Genomic DNA, 15658 nt, shown 5'->3' with positions numbered 1-15658 from the left:
CCTCTCCTAGTATTCGTAGAGTGGCATAGAAGACCTTCAGTAATTAAGAGGTCCCTGAGTCTGAAGATCAGCTTGGGGTAAATGCTTAAAATTTAACTGGGTCTTTTGGGCCTGGGTCCTGTCTGGGCCTGTGCATGTGCTTTATGTATGTATCTATGTATTCATTTTTATTTCCCTCACTGCTTTTAAATGTCTTAATTCTCCCCAAAAATCTCATCCCAATCTCTTCTAAGGGTCTTAGATACTCTGTTGTATCCTTCTATCTATAATGTCTTACTACCAGATAGCTGCAGGTCTGAAGTTTTCCTGCAGTTCTCATGCACCTCAGTGAGCATCACGGCTTTTTGCAGTTTCCAGCCTGAGATTCAGATGATGCCCTCATTCACTGTCTGAGCCCCCAGGTTAGGTGAGAGGGAAACCAGTCAATAGGGCAACCCACAGACAGGCCAGTACATTTCAATCATGTTTCACTGTGTTTCTTCCATCCTGACAGAGAGAACTGGATATCAGGCTGTTTCCACTGTATTATACCTTGCACACTGGGGAATGGTGGAACAAGGATAGGTAGAAGTATCATGAAATTTCCTACCATTTTGAATATGGCTTTTTCTTGATTGGGTATTTCCTTGATTGCTGTAGGTATTTGACTGGTTTCCAGAGCACCTATAAAATTATTTTAGTCATCTGTATTTTTTAATGTTATGTGTACATGGGGAAATGAGGACTTGGAACTTTCTTGACCATCATCTTCCTGACATGAATAATTCATGTCAGGAATAAAATTCTAGGACTCCTTTTTGCTTTATTCTCATTGTAGTGTAGTAGTTTTCCCTTAAAAATGAAATTGCCTTTAGGATCAATACAAAAAAATGCTCTTTTAAAAATGTTCTTTTCATTTAAAAATGAAATTGCCTTTTAGGATCAATACAAAAAAAAGCTTTTTATTAAATTAAGTATCTTTTATTTCAATACAAGACTGATTTTATGTTTTAAATCATAATATTACTTTAAATTTTACAACAACTATTATGATTACTTCCTAAGATAAAAAGATGTAGTGTTGGGAAACACATCTCACTTTGTGCATAGATTTGTAAGTAAACATTAGGACTTTTATTCCCACGTTATCTATTACTCAAATTCTGTGGCTTAGCATATTCAGCACGTACTTAAACCACTAGTCCCCATGTTGACAATCTAGGCTATAATCAGCTGGTCAGGTTTTCTGATCTAATTTTGCTCACTCCTTTTTTTTTTTTTTTTTTTTTTTTTTTGCCTCGGTCTTATGTTGCAGGCTCACTTAAAACAGCTGAATGTTTGCTGATTTACACTGGTTTTGGCTAGGGCTACTTTGATAATTTGGCTATGCTACACGTGTCTCTCATCTTTCAGTAGATTAGTCTGGGCATGATTTCATGGTGATGACAGATACAAGAGAGCAAAACCCAGTGCACAATCTAACACACCACTGGAGAATGGTATAGTTTCACTGTATAGTCAAGTCACATTGTATAGTCCAGTGTCAAGTGGTGGGCCAAGTCAACCTGATCCAGTTGTAATGGACTGTGAGGTTACATTGCAAAGCTGATGGACACAGAAGTAAAACATTTGCACCACAATTGCAATTAACAACATTCTGAGAAGAAGAGCTTTTCTGTAATCTTAAGCTTTCTCAAAAATGAAATACTAAACTTTTCAGCTATTGAGGAACACCTACTGTATCTCTTGAATGTATTTTGGTAATCTAATCAGCTTTAATACGCATAATTAGAATGAATAAATTCTATTTCTCATACCCTGGTCTTTCAGAATATAAAGGCAATAATTAGTTTGCACTACTACTAATATAAAAATAATAAATAATAATTGAGAGGCAAAGGAGTCAGCACAATATTTTCCCACAGTGCATATTTTTCACACATAATTCTCAGCTCAAGTTTTAGATCAAGAGAGAATTAATTCTTGCTTCATACTGACTCATGTAGCCAGTGGACATGAATTCATGGCTTTTCTTCATTATATTTTTTGATTCAGTGATTAATCTCAAACTTCTACTTTGTATGGTTTGTATGGTTCGTATATTGAGCACCATAAAAATGCAGACGCAGTATTCAACTTTAAAGGCCTTCTTATTGAGACCAGTACTACATTAAGTAAAATTTGAAAACAATCATGATATCTCCCTGTCAGGCCTCTGAGCCCAAGCTAAGCCATCATATCCCCTGTGACTGGTAGGCATACATCCAGATGGCCTGAAGTAACTGAAGAATCACAAAAGAAGTGAAAATGGCCTGTTCTTGCCTTAACTGATGACATTACCTTGTGAAATTCCTTCTCCTGGCTCAGAAGCTCCCCCACTGAGCACCTTGTGGCCCCTACCCCTGCCCGCCAGAGAACTACACCCACTTTGAGTGTAATTTTCCTTTACCTACCCAAATCCTATAAAGCAACCCACCCCTATCTCCCTTCTCTGACTCTCTTTTCGGACTCAGCCCACCTGCACCCAGGTTAAATAAATAGCCTTGTTGCTTACAAAAAGCCTGTTTGGTGGTCTCTTCACATGGACGTGAGTGAAACTCGTGAAGATGTCACATATTAAGGAATAATAGATTTGAGGCCAGTAATCAGGAAAGCATGGAGAGTGAAAAGAAAATGTATTACAAATGGCTGATTGATTAATTGTATATTCCATATCATTTCTATGCTAAAATTGTATTCTGTATTATAAGAAAAAAACCGATACAATTAAGTTTAATGCTAAAATGAATCTTGCACTTTATATTTATTACTAGACCTTACATTCTCCTTTGAATAAGATTAAGAAGCAGGACTAAAACTACAAAACTAATGAAAATGGAAAAAGTGGTTAAATCCACATTCAGTTTTATTTTATTAACTTTGCTCAGCTGAGCACCCAGAACAATTCAGCAAAATACTTAGGTATGTTTGGAGTTTGAGGCAGCAGAATCACTTGAACCTCAGCGGCAGAGGTTGCAGTGAACTGAGATCACGCCTCTGCACTCCAGCCTGGGTGACAGAGTGAGACTCTGTCTCAATTTAAAAAAGCAAAAACAAAAACAAAAAAAACCCTAGGTATGAGTAGAATGCAATTCAAAACACCTTGAATCCGTTGTGTGGTAGATAAGAAAAACTAAGAGTAGAGAAAAAGATTAAGTGACCTAAATTATCAGGGCTATTTACTAAATGAACAAGAAATCAAAGATCAGTCATTTACATTTTTGTCAGGTCTCTGAGTCAAAGCTAAGCCATCATATCCTGTGACCTGCACGTACACATCCAGATGGCCGGTTCCTACCTTAACTGATGACATTCCACCACAAAAGAAGTGAAAATGGCCTGTTTCTGCCTTAACTGATGACATTACCTTGTGAAATTCCTTTTCCTGACTCATCCTGGCTCAAAAGCTCCCCCACGGAGCGCCTTGTGACCCCGCCCCACCCCTGCCCTCCAGAGAACAATGCCCTTTACTGTAATTTTCCTTTACCTACCCAAATCCTATAAAATGGCCCCACCCCTATCTCCCTTCGCTGACTCTCTTTTCGGTTTCAGCCCACCTGCACCCAGGTAATTAAAAAGCTTATTGCTCACACAAAGCCTGTTTGGTGGTCTCTTCACACAGACACGCATGACATTTTGGTGCCATGACTCAGGATCAGGGGACCTCCCTTGAGAGATCAATCCCCTGTCCTCCTGCTCTTTGCTCCATGAGAAAGATCCACCTATGACCTCGGGTCCTCAGACCCACCAGCCCAAGGAACATCTCACCAATTTTAAATCTGGTAGGCGGCCTCTTTTTAACTCTCTTCTCCATCCTCTCTCACTATCCCTCAACCTCTTTCTCCTTTCAATCTTGGTGTCACACTTCAATATCTCTCTTCTCTTAATTTCAGTTCCTTTCCTTTTCTGGTAGAGACAAAGGAGACACGTTTTATCTGTAGACCCAAAACTGCGGCACCGGTCAGAGTCAGAAAGATAGTCTTCCCTTGGTGTTTAATCACACAGGGACACCTGCCTGATTATTCACCCACATTTCAGAGGTGTCTGACCACACGAGGACGCCTGCCTTGGTCCTTCACCCTTAGCGGCAAGTACCGCTTTTCTGGGGGCAAGAACCCCCTAACCCCTTCTCTCCCTGTCTCTACCCCTTCTCCACTTTTCTAGGGGGCAAGAACCTCCCAACCCCTTTCCCACTTTTCTGGAGGGCAAGAACCTCCCGACCCCTTATCCCCATGTCCCGACCCCTTAAAGTAGAGGCAGCCGAGTAGCAATGTATTTCTGAGTTGCAATTCCTTGCCTCCACTGTGAGAGAAACCCCAGCCACATCTCCAGCACACAAGAACTCCAAATGCCTGAACCGCAGCTACCAGAGGTTCCTCCAGAACCTCCTCCCCCAGGAGCTTGCTATAAGTGCCGGAAATCTGGCCACTAGGCCAAGGAATGTCCACAGCCTAAGATTCCTTAGTGTCCCATCTGTGTGAGACTCCACTGAAAATTGGACTGTTCAACTCACCTGGCAGCCACTTCCAGAGCCCCTAGAACTCTAGCCCAAGGCTCTCTGACTGACTCCTTCCCAAATCTTCTCAGCTTAGCAGCTGAAGACTGACACTGCCCAATTGCCTTGGAAGCCGACAGGACCATCACACAGATGCTCTAGGTAACTCTCACAGTAGAAGGTAAGTTCATCCCCTTCTTAATCAATATGAGGCTACCCACTCCACATTATCTTCTTTTCAAAGGCCTGTTTCCCTTGCCTCCGTAACTGTTGTAGGTATTGATGGCCAAGTTTCTAAATCTCTTAAAACTCCCCAACTCTGGTGCCAAGTTGGACAACATTCTTTAATGCACTCCTTTTTAGTTATTCCCACCTGCCCAGTTCCCTTGTTAGGCCGAGACATTTTAACTAAATTATCTGCTTCCCTGACTATACCTAGGCTACAGCCATACCTCATTGCTGCCTTTTCCCCCAGTTCAAAACCTCCTTTGCATCCTCCCATTGTATCTCCCCACCTTAACCCACAAGTATAGGATACCTCTAACTCCCTCCTTGGTGACTGATCATGCACCCCTTACCATCTCATTAAAACTTAATCACCCTTGCCCGGCTCAATGCCAGTATCCCATCCCACAGCACACTTTAAAAGGATTAAAGACTGATACCACTCACCTGCTACAGCATAGCCTTTTAAAGCCTGTAAACCCCTCTTACAATTCCCCCCATTTTACCTGTCCTAAAACTAGACAAGGCTTACAGGTTAGTTCAGGATCTGCACCTTATCAACCAAATTGTCTTGCCTGTCCACCCCATGGTGCCAAACCCATATACTCTCCTCTCCTCCATACCTCCCCCTACAACCCATTATTTGGTTCTAGATCTCAAACATGCTTTCTTTACTATTCCTTTGCACCCTTCATCCCAGCCTCCCTTCACTTTCACTTGGACTGACCCCTGACAACCATCAGGCTCAGCAAATAACCTAGGCTGTACTGCTGCAAGGCTTCACAGACAGCCCCCATTACTTCAGTCAAGCCCAAATTTCTTCCTCATCTGTTTCTATCTCAGCATAATTCTCAAAAAAACACACGTGCTCTCCCTGTTGATCATATCAGGCTAATCTCCGAAACACCAATCCCTTCTACAAAACAACAACTCCTTTCCTTCCTAGGCATGGTTAGTGCAGTCAGAATTCTTACACAAGAGCCAGGACTGTGCCCTGTAGCCTTTTTATCCAAACAACTTGACCTTACTGTTTTAGCCTACTAGCCCTCATGTCTGCGTGTGGCAGCCACTGGTGCTCTAATACTTTTAGAGGCCCTCAAAATCACAAACTATGCTCAACTCACTCTCTACAGTTCTCGTAACTTCCAAAATCTATTTTATTCCTCCCACCTGATGCATATACTGTCTGCTCCCTGGCTCCTTCAGTTATACTCACTCTTTGTTGAGTCTCCCACAATTACCATTGTTCCTGGATAGGACTTCAATCCAGCCTCCCACATTATTCCAGATACCACACCTGACCCTCATGACTGCATCTCTCTGATCCACCTGACATTCACTCCATTTCCCCATATTTCCTTCATCCCTGTTCCTCACACTGATCACATTTAGTTTATTGATGGCAGTTCCACCAGGCCTAATCACCACTCACCAGCAAAGGCAGGCTATGGTATAGTATCTTCCACATCTATCACTGAGGCTCTGCCACCCTCCACTACCTCTCAGCAAGCTGAACTAGCTGCCTTAATTCAGGCCCTCACTCTTACAAAAGGACTATGTGGCAATATTTATACTGACTCTACATATGCCTTCCATATTCTGCACCACCATGCTGTTATGTAGGCTGAAAGAGATTTCCCTCACTATGCAAAAGTCCTCCATCATTAATGCCTCTTTAGTAAAAATGCTTCTCAAAGTCGGTTTACTTCCAAAGGAAGCTAGAGTCATTCACTGCAAGGGCCATCAAATGGCATCAGATCCCATCACTCAGGACAATGCTTATGCTGATAAGTTAGCTAAAAAAGCAGCTAGAGTTCCAACTTCTGTCCCTCACGGTAAGTTTTTCTCCTTCACATTGGTCACTCCCACCTACTACCCCGCTGAAACTTCCACCTATCAATCTCTTCCCACACAAGGCAAATGGTGCTTAGACCAAGGAAAATATCTCCTTCCAGCCTCACAGGCCCAATCTGTTTTGTCATCATTTCATAACCTCTTGCATGTAAGTTACAAGCTGCTAGTCTGTCTCTTAGAACCTCTCATTTCCTTTCCATTGTGGATATCTATCCTCATGGAAATCACTTCTCAGTGTTCCATCTGCTATTCTACCACTCCTCAAGAATTTCTCAAGCACCCTCTCTTCCCTACACATCAAACTCAAGGTTTTGCCACCCACCAGGACTGGCAAATTGACTTAACTCACATGCCTCCAGTCAGGAAACTAAAATACCTCTTGGTCCGGGTAGACACTTTCACTGGATAGGTAGAGGCCTTTCCCACAGGGTCTGAGAAGACCACCACAGTCATTTCTTCCCTTCCTCAGTTTGGCCTTCCCGCCTCTATACAGTCCGATAGCAGACCGGCCTTTATTAGTCAAATCACCCAAGCAGTTTTTCAGGCTTTTGGTATTTATTGAAACCTTTACATCATTTACCGTCCTCAATCTTCAGGAAAGGTAGAATGGACTAATGGTTTTTTAAAAACACACCTCACCAAACTCAGTCACCAATTTAAGAAAGACTAGACAATACTTTTACCACTTTCCCTTCTCAGAATCCAGGCCTGTCCTCGGAATGCTGCAGGTTGCAGCCCGTGTGAGCTCCTGTGTGGACTCTCCTTTTTATTAGGTCCCAGTCTCATTCCAGACACCAGCCCAACTTGGACTGCACCCCAAAAACTTAGATAAAGCATAAAAACTCACCAAGCAAGTAATATGCTGAACCCCCTTAGGCTGTCTCTAATTGAATGTCCTAGGCCCTCCCAATTCTTAGTCTTTTAATACCTGTTTTTTTTCTCCTTCTGTTATTCGGGCCTTGTGTCTTCTGGTTAGTTTTTCAATTCATACAAAACCGCATCCAGGCCATCACTAATCATTCTATACAACAAATGCTCTAACAACCCCACAATATCGCCTCTTACCACAAAATCTTCCTTCAGATTAATCTCTCCCACTCTAGGTTCCCATTCTGTCCCTAATCCAGCTTGAAGCAGCCCTGAGAAACATTGCCCATCATCTCTGCCTACCACCCCCCCAAAAAATTTCACTGCCCCAACACTTCAATGTTATTTTGTTTTATTTTTCTTATTAATATAAGAAGACAGGAATGTCAGGCCTCTGAGCCAAAGCTAAGCCATCATATCCCCTGTGACCTGCATGTACACATCCAGATGGTCAGTTCCTGCCTTAACTGATGACATTACCTTGTGAAATTCCTTTTCCTGGTTCATTCTGGCTCAAAAGCTCCCCCACTGAGCACCTTGTGACCCCCACCCCTGCCCTCCAGAAAACAACCCCCTTTGACTGTAATTTTCCTTTAGCTACCCAAATCCTATAAAACGGCCCCACCCGTATCTCCCTTCACTGACTCTTTTTGGACTCAGCTGACCTGCACCCAGGTAATTAAAAAGCTTTATTGCTCACACAAAGCCTGCTTGGTGGTCTCTTCACACAGATGCACGTGACAATTCTGACTATAGATTATTAAGTAATGCTAGGAAGTACCTTCATGTTTTTGTTTTGATTTGATCTTGATTTAGTTTTGTTGACCATAACTGTCATACAATTAAAATTTATTTTCTGAGTGGTAATGACTATGAAGTTGTGGGGACAATTGAAGTTATAATGCTGTTTGAAAGGAAACTAGAGTAAAGGTATTTGATGTTTCAGATTTTTCTGTTGATCTTTTCCCATGCAAGTTGTCTCTCAGCTTTGAGACCTTTAATTGATTGACATCACTCTGGCTGACACACAACTTAGTTCAGAAATTGTCAAGTATAAACCCAATGCTGACACAGCTGAATGAAAACAGACTACTCCTGTACTTTTTGCTGCTACTGTTTCTAATTCTTATTGAAAATAAATTTCAAATATCTCCTAGTAGTTTATTCTTTACTTCTGATAGTTGAAATTCTGAAATTTGTTAGCTAGAGATCAATGAGTATTACATTCAACTTCATCCCTTTAAAGTCTGAAAACTACCTAACATTTTTCTATTTGAAATGAATAAATTATCTGTTAAAAATGTTTATCAAATAATTTTTACTTTAGAGGATAAGACTGGCATCATATTAAGCACAACTTTTAAGCCTAGATGAAAATGTTATTACCAAAACTATGAGAAAATAAATTATCATCTTAGGTTATTATATCAGCATATTGTGAATGAAGTAAATCGGAAGACATTTATTGGACGGTTGCATTTATTAGATGTGTGAACCCCAAACATCTGAAACGGGTCTCAGTTAATTTAGAAAGTTTATTTTGCCAAGGTTGAGGACGTGAATCCCTGACACAGCCTCTGGAAGTCCTTACACGTGGCCAAGGTGGTCGGAACACAGCTTGGTTGTATACATTTAGGGAGACATGAGACATCAATCAATATATGTAACAACTACATTGGTTCAGTCCAGAAAGGCGGGGACAACTCGAAGCAGAGAGGGGGCATCCAGGTCACAGGTAGGTGAGAACAAATGGTTGCATTCTTTTGAGTTTCTGATTAACCTTTCCAAAAGAGGCAATCAGATCTGCATCTATCTCAATGAGCGGAGGGAGAAGTTTGAATAGAATGGGAGACAGCTTTGCTCTGAGCAGTTCCCAGCTTGACTTTTTTCCTTAGCTTAGTAATTTTGGGGCCTGGAGGTTTTCCTTTCACAGATGTTATTGAAGAAAATCAATGATAAATTCAGTCAGCCGAGAAATGTACAAAATAAAAAATTCAGAAATGAGGAAGCCATTGAAAAGGAATAATTTTGAGAGGAAACCACTTAGACTTAAGGCTGAGTTTAGAAATCTGGAGAATGGTGGTTCCCTTTAAAATAAAAGTAATTTAAGCACATAATCAGGATGTAAGAGCAGAGTGTTTGGGAGTATTTCTAAATACACAAATTTCTTTGTAATTTTTTTTTCCATAATGTCTTTGTAATTTAAAGGAGTATATCAAAGCCAAGTATATTGAAACAACAGTTTTTAAAGTACTTAAATTTTCAATAGTTCTCATAATTCTTTCAAAATTTAGTGAGCTTATTCTTGAGAAAAGATGATGACTTGTGTCAATGATAATAGTCAAACTCTGTAACATATTTGAAGAGATTTATTCTGACGCAAATTTGAGTAACCAATGGCCTGCAACATAGCCCTAAGAGATTCTGAGAACCATGTGGTCAAGGTGGTGGGGCTACAGCTTGGTTATATACATTTTAGGGAGACATAGACATCATTTGATACATGTGAGATGTACATTGTTTTAGTCCAGAAAGGTGGAATAACTTGAAGTGAGGGGGTTTCCAGGTCATAGGTTGATTCAGGAATTTGCTAACTGGCAACTGGTTTAAAGAGTTAAGTTATTGTCTAAAGATCTAGAATCAATAGAAGGGAATATCTGGTTTAACTTATTTATGCCTAGTGTTCCATTATTGGAACGCTAAGCTTGTGGGAGTTATTTGTATCCTGCTGTTCAAGGTCATTGCCAAGTTCTGATTTTCACAGAAAACATTTGCAACCTTTGGCATAAATGAGTTAAGATGAAGAATTGTGGAGACCAAGGTTCCCATTGTGAAGACAGAATCCATAGAAGGGAGTGTTTCTTGTTAGACTTAAAGAGTCTATTAGTTTTAAGTTTTCTATTCTAGTCTTAATGCTGGTCAGTTTGCCTGAATTCCAACAGGAGGAAGATATAAGGAGGCATGTCGGACACCTATAACCATTTGTTCTCACCTACCTGTGACCTCGATGCCCCCTCCCTACTTCGAGTTGTCCCTGCCTTTCTGGACTGAACCAATGTAGTTGTTACATATATTGATTGTAAGGCATGGCCAATCCTCATCCTAAATCACATTGTTTCTGTCTGGCTACCCCAAGTCCTCTAGGCAAACAAGAATTAACTCCAAGAAACTGAAGGCAAACAGCAGATATCTTTCTATGGGGAAGGTCAGATTATTTTTACCAACTAGAGCCCGATCTCATGCACCCCTTCAAAAATTTAGTTATAAAAAGAGTTACCTATACTTTTAATTTGTATTTGTTTGTCTTTCTTTTACCCTTAAAACATATAAAAGCTAGCTTCTCAGCCTTCATCTGCACCACCATCACCATTGGTGATATTATCATCAATGGTGATAACAGTCATCACCATTATCATCACTGGCACAAGAACATATACTGAACATATAGTGTATGCCAGACAGTGATTTACAATTACTAACTCATTTAATGCTCCTAACTTCCTGATAACCTAGGAATTAACGTTATGCAGTTTTTACAGGTGAAGAAACAAAGAGTTCGGTTACATTCCTTAAGGTCACATAGTTGCTAGATGTCAAAGCCAGGATTCAAACCAAAAATGTCTGACTCGAGTACATACATACTTCAACAGACAGAACCGAAACAAACAAAGCAATGACATTTCCAAAGGTAACTTCCAAGGTGCTAAATTCAATATATGCTTTTTATTTATCATGATATGTAACTTCGAGTGCACACACATGAACAGACACTCTCAGGCATTGTTACTCAAATACCTGGATTTTAATTTTATGCTAGGACATTTTGAGTGAATTTGAACAAACTCCGCCAACTCTCACATTTGCCAAACTGGACTTTTCTGAGCACTGAGTAAAAGACGACTAAACTCTAGTACGGTATTTACTAATTATATTCTCTAGGGGTGAAAAAGTCTTTTTTCTTCTACCCATCTAGATTCAGTGACTGGGGCCCATACCTCAAACTGATGAAAGACAGATTAACAAGAAAGAAAACAACTTTATTATAAATGTAAGCATGGGACTTCAGAAAAAAAACTGTTGCTTAAAGAAGTGGCCAGTGATTGAGGCTTATATACGTTTTAGACTAACCAGAAGAAAATGGATTTTGAACTTCTAGGTCAGGGAGGTAAATTTTGGGAAGTTGAGGGGAAGAGACTGATAGTAAATAAGAGTTCTCTTGTTATGGTAGTAAGAGTCTCTCAGGAGATAAGCCTGCCTCCTGGAGTAGCCCCATTAGTGTAGGGGAGACAGCTGTACAAATAAAAATTTCCTTTAGAAATGTCAATTTCCTTTACTGAAGGAGAAATTTAAACTTTACTTTTAGTTGGTTAGGGGGAGCTAAAGAGCTTTTTGTGTATCTTCCGATTCTCAATTGCCTTTAGCTCAAAATCATCCTTATATGGCAATATCTTAGAAGGGTAGAAGGAAAAATAAATGTTTATCCCTTACAGAATATAAAGTGGCATATTTTGGAGTGCACATTCTGGTACCCTTTGATTTCACATCTTTTTACATGCTCCTTAGTTTGAATGTCTACACCACAGCCCTAAGCTGCTTTCATTTCTCATGTGACCTAATCGTTAACTTGGTTCACAAAGCTCTACCCTTTCCAGCCGTTGCTGGCTTTTCAGCCTAGGTAATCCTTCTTCATTCTTTCTGTGCCCTAATATACTGTCCACCAAAAAGAGCTTTAAAAGTGGCAAAGTCTCTCCAGTCTAATGTCTGTCACTCTACATAGCATAGAAATTCTCCTCTGTTCTCTTCATAAAGATAATGCCTAATCACTACTGGGATCTCAACTTAGTATTTACTTCCATATCTGTTTTGTGTTGTTATAGCAGAATATCACACACTGGATAATTTATATTTACAGAAATTTATTTGGCCCCCAGTGCTGAAGACTGGGAAGTCCAAGGTCAAGAAGGACCTTTTTGACTGTGTCATCCCATAATGGAAGGTAAAGGGGCAAGAGAGTGTGCACAGGCATGAGAGAGGAAGGGGGAGAACTTATCCTTTTATCATGAACCCATTCCTGTGATAACTAACCCACTCTTGTGATAATAACTTTAATCTATTCATGAGGGCACAGCCCTCATGATCTAATTACCTTTTAAAGGTTTTACTCTGAATATAATTGCACTGGTAATTAAGTTTCTAACACATGAACTTTGGGGGACACATTCAAACCATAGCACTATCTATAATTTCTAACAGACAGTTATAACAAGTGACTGATTATGAGTACTTCTTCCTAGACTAGGATGTCTGTGAGTACAGAAAGTAAACGTTAGTTTCCTTCATCTGTTGGTTTGGAAATACCAACCAAAGAGTAGATTAGTAATAAATACTTGTTAAATAAAGTTAATTAGTAATAAATACTTGTTAAATAAATAAATTAGTGACTTGTAGAACAGATGAGAGACAATTCTATATTCTATGTTTGCTTAGATGTGCACTTCATCTACATGAGGTTTCACTTCATTCTCATGAAGTCTTTGTGCCTCTAGAGAAGCTACCCTCTCCTCCAGCTGCTGCAGTCATTCAGCAGAATTATTTACTGGTTACAAGTGTAAAAACACAAATGAGCGCATAATGACACAGACTAAGTAACAGTTCAGATAAGCTTCCATAAGCTTATGTAAGTTAGCTTTTAATTATGTACTTTGCATGCTAAGTCTAAAATAAAATGATTATCCACATTGCACATGTTAAAGTTCTTTATATTAAGTGTTTAAGTGCAGAAACCAAACCTGTACCCTTTAATTCTAAGATAAAATATACAGTTTAAACATTAACTTAATTCTATAGGTTAATCTGAATTTATATACATTTGTGATAATTATAGCAATTAACTGTAACAGGAATTATTCTCATTAGAGGACAAAACAGGCTTGCTGATCACTATGCTGGCTCTAAGCCTTTACAATCTAATGAATGCTAAAATATTAAAATCTCATCCAGTTTACCATGAAGCCATAATTTATAAGAATAAATGCATAATAATTCTTTGGACTTCAGAAGTAATTTATGAGCAATATTCTCACAGAGGATGATGATAATTCACTCTCAATTAGCCCAGCTTGATTTAAATCATTGATTGCCCCAAGTTCAATAAAAATTTAGTAATAATGAAATTAATACTTCCTTCTATTTTTGGATAAAATTATTAAAAGGAATCCATGGTGAATTTTAACTTTAAACATGAAAGCTTACAAATATCTTCTTTTAACTTTTCCTTTACGGATTGAGCTCTCCTTCTAGGATTATTAACTTTATAGGAAGAATCTCTTCCCCTTGGAAATTTTGAGGTAGTTATCTTGGCTCTGTGCATTAATCTGTGTCCTATCTGTCCTTTCAAGATACCTTCATAGGTGCCAGGATCAGGTTTGTAGATATCAAATTCTTCAATAATTACAATATTCGCTTTCAGGGAGTTTAATAAGATATGGAGAGAATTAGCTATTTTTGTGATTTGCTGTTTCAAAATAAAAGAAACAATTCACAAATATATATATATATATTTAATTACAGAGTCTATATCTGAAATGCATTATAACCATTATTAAGCAGATCTTACCCTGATTCTGCTAAAGATGAGTTTATAGAATAATTTACATATTTAATACTTTTAGAAAATGGGGAAAATTAATCAAAGGTGACAACATCTAATGAGATTGGAGTCATTCCAGCTATACTATCGAATTTAGTGTTTCCTTTTTCCCATGGGTAGAGTACCTATTTAGAAGACATACCTATGAATATTCTGTCTGTGAAACAGTGAGTTTATCTTGCTTGTCTTCATATTTTTATCTGAGTTGAGACAGAAGAAAATGGTAGCACAACCCCGTATCTCAATGGAAAAAAACCACAGATTTTCCCTCAGGTATAATCAGAAGCATCATCTCCAGTATCAGCTTTTGCCACAGAGCCACTGTTCTTGCCTGGTGATTTTGACAACCTCAAAACTTCAAGGCTGCAGTTAAAAAAATGACATTGCCTGTGGAAAATTACAAAGGTAGTAACAAAATAGGAAGAAATCAAGAAATATCAGATTGCTGTTAGTTTCCTGTACTAGGAAGCTAATATCAGCGGAAAGGAAAGAAAGATCATTTCAAGATGTCACAAGACATCTGACTTCTACTTCCATCCTCAAAATCTCCAGTGACCTGGTATGAGTTACTGCTCATGGTAGTAGTTTAATTTATAAGAAGGGTGGGAAGGGGATGGTCAAAGAGATCAGAATTTCTCAAGTAAGAGTGTGCATCAGCGTCAGCTTTTAGAATTAAACAAAATGCAAGTGTTAGGCCTTCACCACTACACTACTGAATTAGAACTTCTGTGACTGGGGCCGTAAATGTACACGTTTAAATTCCACAACTGCTATTCCTGAACCCTCTAGACATGATGATTCCTGATGCCCTTTTATTGCTCTGATGTTTATAAGATTTTATGAATTTTAATTAACAGGGTAGTACAGCCTAATGACACTAACTGAACAGCAGAAATTTACCTTTAAATATTGTGTGTGTGTGTGTGCATGTGTGTGCGTGTAGCACTTAGCTGAACGCTAGTACAGAGTTGACTCTCTTCTCACTCTCACTCTTCTTTCTCACACACTCTTCCTATTGATAGATAAATATTTATCTATAGACAGTTTATAAATACATATAAGTATAATGTGATAGTTAATACTGAGTCTCAACTTGATTGGACTGAGGGATACAAAGTATTCATCCTGGGTGTGTTTGTGTGGGTGTTGCCAAAAGAGATTAACCTTTGAGTCAGTGGGCTGGGGAAGGCAGATCCACCCCTAATCTGGTGGGCACAATCTAATCAGCTTCTGGCAAATATAAAGCAGGCAGAAAAACATGAAAAGGAGAGATGGGCCTAGCTTCCCAGCCTACATCTTTCTCCCATGCAGAATGCTTCCTAACCTCGAACATCAGACACCAGGTTCTTCAGTTTGGGGACTCAGACTGGCTCTCCTTGCTCCTCATCTTGCAGACAGTCTATTGTGGGACCATGTTTGATATATATATATATATATATATATATATATATATATATCCTATTAGTTCTGTCCCTCTAAGAGAACCCTGACTAATACAATAGAGTATCAATTAAAAATTATTTCCTGCTCTCAATTAGCTTAGTCTATTT

The sequence above is a fragment of the Rhinopithecus roxellana genome, chromosome 17, assembly GCF_007565055.1.
Source record: "Rhinopithecus roxellana isolate Shanxi Qingling chromosome 17, ASM756505v1, whole genome shotgun sequence".
NCBI lineage: Eukaryota > Metazoa > Chordata > Mammalia > Primates > Cercopithecidae > Rhinopithecus > Rhinopithecus roxellana.
Note: the sequence above shows the minus strand (reverse complement) of the source record.